At 38.9% G+C, this 5,939-nt stretch overlaps 1 long non-coding RNA gene across 1 annotated transcript; it reads left to right on the forward strand.

Moving 5' to 3' along the window:
- Window positions 1–370: 370 nt before the first annotated feature.
- LOC137469881 (uncharacterized) lies at window positions 371–1,677 on the forward strand. The gene is made up of 3 exons (XR_010996747.1): window positions 371–545; window positions 1,124–1,203; window positions 1,599–1,677. It is a non-coding gene; the product is annotated as an uncharacterized lncRNA (long non-coding RNA).
- Window positions 1,678–5,939: the final 4,262 nt, after the last annotated feature.

Genomic DNA, 5,939 nt, shown 5'->3' on the forward strand with positions numbered 1-5,939 from the left:
AATAGCTTGTAATATATTTAATGATTCTTTTCATTTACTGAATAGCATTTAAGGTAAAATCTCATTCCAGACATACACAGTTCTGCTCTTAGTGCTGTTTCTATTTTACAACAACTTCTTCTTGTAACAAGATCTATTTTATGAGAGTAGCTTCATAAAAGAAGCTACTTTTTCATTTGCAGTTTTTAAAATTATGGCAGTTTCTGTATCTAACTGCTAAGGAATGGGAGCCTTTTATTTGGCTACAGTTTTAGATAAATACATTATTTATAAAAATAATCATTTCTCCTTATAATGTATCAGGAAATAGTTTGCATAATCCCCAACTTCTTGCAGAAATCCAAACATGATTCATTTCCTTTTCACAGGTTTTGATGGAGTAAGAACATAAGAAAGCTGATTCAAAATACACCCTTCTGAGACCAAACTTGACCTCTTCTCAAACACTTGTGCTAGGCTCAAAGAGGCTGATCCACAGGGATCGATGACAAAGGAAGGTGCTCATGGTCCAGGGTCTGGGATGCTGAATATGGCACTTTTTCAAGGTGAAACAGCAACACAGAAGGGAGATATTTTTAAAGTAAAAGTACTCGCCTGATTCCCCTGTCGCTGCTCAATGACATGCATTTATGTATACTATTTAAAGCTGCGTTAAATGCAAAAATATGTGTAGTCTGTGACACTCAGCTCAACAGATATTAAAAGATCCTGGTCTGCGGTAGTCATTTAACTTGCTCTTTAAGACTTTTGCATCTGTTTCACATTTTCTGTGCCTTTTTAGTGTGTGAAATGAAAGCCGGATTGTGGTGATAGTGCAGAGATCTAACCTTTTTTTTCTCTTCCCCTTCTCCTCCCCACTCAGCTTCCTCTGCCCTCTATCCCTTGCCTCCACTTCTCTTCTCTTCCCACTTTTTAAAAGAAAGGAGGACTGGTTATTTTCATCATTATTTTATACCAACACTGAGTTGAAAACATTTGTAGTTGTTTAAGTACTTAAGGAGGATCTGCTTCTTACCTCCGGGTAAGACAGTAAATTCTTCCATGTGTTGACTTCATCTGTTATCCCTACCCATTTTCCACATGCCTGAGGGATATTTACTCAGACAGACTCTCTCGGTACTAGAGAAGTCTCCAGCGAAGGTCAGCCAAACAAGCAGCACTTACTCAGGAGCAATGTGATGGGTGTGCATGTGTGAACGGCAGGTCAGTGACATGCACCACATGCGCCGAGGAAAGAAAGTGGGAGCGGCCCTTTCCTGTTCAGCTGCCTCATGATAGCAACCCTGGATTCAGAACTGGAGTCTTCCTTGCTCTGCCGTCTGCACTCCAAGCAGCACTGAGAATGAGGTCTTCCCCAAAACCTGATTCAAGGTCTTCATTCTCCAAACCTTTGAAACCCTAGCTTTTACTAATTTAAGGAGTAAAACCTGGGCCAAAACCTGCAATGGGGGATGACCTATCTGGTGCGTTCACTCAAGTGCTACGGTGCAGACCCAGAGTTTGGCATCCAGTGAAGGGTCTACAGACTGAGGACCCCTGGGGTTTGCATCTGCATTTCAATTCTCTCCTGATGTTCTGCCTTTTCCTCTCCGAGCCAGGTGCCAAATTCAGTTGGCAGGTGAACATGAGCCCCTACAAAATGGCATGTGATATGTACAGTCATAAGGTGGGGCACAGGCTGCAAAGGTGAACATATGAGTCTGTTTTTATGGGGGCAGAGAACCTGACAGGGAGAAATCGTGCAAGTTGTGTAAGTCACAGCAAATGAGATTTGCCTTTCCCCCTGGCCTCTGAGTGCTAGGAAAGCTTTCCCTACCCACAAAGCTCAATATTCAAATGTCAGTCCTTCCCTTACAACTAATTCCCCTTAACAGGGTTATATATGTGAATAGCCTCACTGGGATCAAAGGAGTTACTTACCTGCATGCAGTGTCAGGCACACACATTTGCAGGATCAGGCCCTCCAGGCACACAGCAGCTTTCATTGCCCTGCGTGTTGCTAAGTCACAATCTGATGTCAATTAAGGAAAGTGAAGAGAAACATATGCTTACATGGCAAGAGTGCTGCAGAATGTTTTAAAGTGTTAAAGGTTTAAATCACACCCAGGCTATAAAAATCAGCTTTGTTTATGGACTAGTGCAGAGACCTATTGTACTTTGTATCGATCAATCCATTGAACACCTGGTTCAAAATGTTCAATTGAAAGCTGGGGAAAAGTGCTAAATTGAACAATCTAAGTAACCTGTGAACCTGACAGTCATAAATCAATGGAGATGTTACACACAGTTAACCCTAACCAGTTAGCAAGTTGTACCAATTACTCACTGTGTTACCTGGTTGGGAGTTAGTTCACCGTTTCAGAATTGTACTAATACAGAAAACACCTTTGTGCTGAGTGACCCTCAGTAAACAGTACCAGATTCATTGAAGACTTTCTCCCCTGCATCTGGGCCAGAAAAGCCTTGCCTGAATATCAGTTTGGAAAATAAGATATTTGAAATTAAGAGACAGGTTTACAAAAACGGCTAAATTTTGGGGGCTTAAAAAGTGTGGCTGCAAAAGATAAAGGGTCCTCTTTTCAAATGTGCTTTATTCTATGTGGAAGTTTATTCACACCTGTATGGGCTCTGACAGACACTGACTTTTCTGATGGCAGTGCTGTTTATTACTTTTGTTCACAGGTTCTTTGCAGACTTCAAAGGACTTCAATTTGCTGGCCCACCTTGTCTTTTATATGCCTGGCAACATTTGCCTTTTTTTTTTTTTTTTTTTTGCTTCCTAAGGCCAGTAAATATGCTGAGTTTTTCAGGAAGGCTTATGAGAACTTGTTTCTGCTAAACCATTTTGCTTAGGGTTAATTGCATACACACCCCTAGCCCTCTATCAGCTTTTACATTATTTTGTCCTTTTCAGCTCAGGCTGAAAGGGCTTCAATCACCTGGGTTACATGTGTAATTTAAAAAAATAAAACTGGTGTGATATTTGCGCTTTTACCTTTTTTTCCCCTAACCTTTTTGGAACATCTCCAGTGTTCTCAGACTTAGCAAAAAGCAATATCCACGGTTCGGAATTTTCTTCAACCAGCTTTTTTAAACCTCTTGGTTGTAAATCATGCGGGTCTACTGATTGAAATTGCTATTTAACATTCTTCTGATTTACTGGAATGAACAGCATTGCATTGTCCTCTTACAGCAGAAGTGATTTTGTCTGGTTTTTTTCTTCGAAGAGAGATCAGATTTATTTACAGAATATACAAATTTTTGCATATATTATTAAGATGGCTACAGTTGTGTGTGTGGTCAAGACCACAAATCTTTCTTGTTATCCTTAACTCTGATGAAAAACCTTACTTCTTGCTTCCATCCTCACTAATTTTCTTTAGTTCTTTTCTTCTGTCTAATTCATATTCTAATAAATGCTGTGTGGTTTTTTTGGTGTAATTTTTTTGATTTACATAACTGTTTCACTTTTATGCAAGTCAACATTTATTCCAGCTTTGATTCTTTTTTTTTAAACCTCTGGTAAAATGTTTTTAAACACTTTCCAGTTATTATCCAGATTTCCTGTCTAATTTCTTTCTCCCAAATGATTTGGCTCATAATTGTTTTCAGCTTTGCAAAATTGACTCTTGCAATCAATCAAATATACATATTACTGATCCAGACTTAATTCTGATTATATATAACAAACAGAAGCAAATCATGATCACTTTTATCTAAACTACTGCTGATTCTTTAGGTCTATGTCTATGATATTTTATTTTAATCTATAAGGATAAAATGTGATATAGCATTCCAAAAGCGCTGGATGCAGCACTTTTTAAGAAACTTCTAATTTATGGCTTATTCCAAGGATATTAATTTGGTGGCATGAAAACTCTAAACCATGCTATTCATATTGAAGTGCTGACACTGCATGGTTTATTTTTCTTCTTGTTTTATGGATACTTACTTAAGCAGATAGTTTTCCCTCTTCTTCTGATACTTGCAGAAGGCATTAATAACACACACACAAAACCCATACTTTTTTGTACCTCTTTTGTAACACACCAATCTACAGACTAAGAATTACTTATGCCTTTGAGCCTATTTCCTAGTTTTATCATATTTCTTCTGCCCTATTTTCATGACCAAATGGAATTTAGAAGGAGAGAACTAGCTCCTCAAAGAATCTTTCCCAAGGAAAAGGAATACATAACAAGTAGAATGTGTTTAACAGTTCCACCCCAACTGATACTTTAAAAAGGGCACAGCGGCTGTCTCATCTTTTCATGCTTTCTTGTTGCTCTCACCAATAGATTGCCAGATGGTAAGGTGGATTAGAGAGTCAGGCTTCAGTATCACATGTGCCCTAGAAACTAGGAAACTGATCCTTGAGTGGGAGACACTGCTAATTTTGGTGGTTCTAGGATCTGATGCTGTATTGTTGCTGTTAACAGACTAAGTTAGAAATGACATCCAGCTTTGTGCCCCGCGATAGGCAAGATGATCTCATTTGGAGTGTGTTCTTTGTATTTGTTTCCTGCTAGGGATTTTTTAGAACACTTTGAAGCTACCTCACTTATGATTCTGTTCATCTTTGGTTTGTTTATGTTAAACATTTGAAATACAGTTGTATATTTTTTAATTTGAAACCCTATTATATTTTTTTGCAGTTATGATTTCATCTTTCAAATTAAATATATGTTCAACAGAATTAGTCGATTTATATTGTCAAAAATGTATTTCTCTTCAAAACCCTCTGATTTTCAAAAAATGACCTTTTTCCTTCAGGACTGTCACTATAATTAATAACAATAAAAATATATTCTTCTGTGGCTTCTTAATGCTCAGGCAAATGCATCTCTTGGAGAATGGATATTTGTGAAATTACTTTTTTGATGAAAAATGTAGGCTCTCTAGTGCCAAACATTTCATGAATACATGTCAGTCTTTGCCACATTTTATTTTTACTTCTTTCAAAAAGCTGAACATAAACTGTCCTGCTCCTTCCAAACTACCAGGCTTCTACTCCTCTGTTTGAAGAAAACTCTTCTCCCTGAAAATTTTTGTACCATCTCTTCCATTAGAAGGCTAGTGTGCTTAGCATTGCCAACTAGATTAACTAATGAGATAGTAATGTGACACTCTCCTGCTTTCACAAGCATCTGGCCAAATGAGAACTGGGCAGACTAGTAATGATTTTCGTGGTGGCAATATTGTTGTGTCAGTAGGCACAGAGTGATGAACCAGTGGTAGGTGAAAAGATTAAACAGACAGTGTCAGGTGACAGCCACATGTAACTTGTAGGCAATTGGGCCTGAAAAGCTTTGATGACCATCGCTGTAGTCAGTGAGGCTGTGCTCCAAAGGGAGGGTGAGAGTTTCATACACACTGCCTTCCTCATATCATAGGACTGCAACAGGTTTTAAAAGCTGAGGTGATGGCGCTATTAAGTGTGTCACTCTGAGGGTGTGCCCTCTATGCTCAAAGAGGTTTGTAGGAAGCCCTGGGTTGCAGCTGCTTGACCAAGGAACTGTATTTAATCACTGCAAAATGATGATGATTAAACTGCAGTTTTAGATGTAGGGCTTCCTCTGGTGATGCAAGAAATCACACTAAATGGATGACAGAGACTGGCCAGTGGATCAGGAAGGTTCACAGTAATGGTCTTTCTGTGGTACAGATCACTGAACACAGCTTTTCCCAGCTTCCACACTTTTGTGGGAGAAAAAACCTATGGCTCAAATTTTAGCAGAGCAGCCAGAATAAATTTCTAATGATTATTTTCAGATCAAACTTTGCATGATCCTTTTCCTCTGAATGTTTGCCTATCCCCCTGTGGCAGTACAACCTGTGGAAAGATATGAAGCTCTGGCAAATCACACTGGGAATAATGGCAGAGTGTACGGGGAGGAGGCCACAAGCTCACTCTTCCTGCACTCATCTATCCCCCTGCA

This window comes from Anomalospiza imberbis, chromosome 3 (assembly GCF_031753505.1).
Source record: "Anomalospiza imberbis isolate Cuckoo-Finch-1a 21T00152 chromosome 3, ASM3175350v1, whole genome shotgun sequence".
In the NCBI taxonomy this organism is placed as follows: domain Eukaryota; kingdom Metazoa; phylum Chordata; class Aves; order Passeriformes; family Viduidae; genus Anomalospiza; species Anomalospiza imberbis.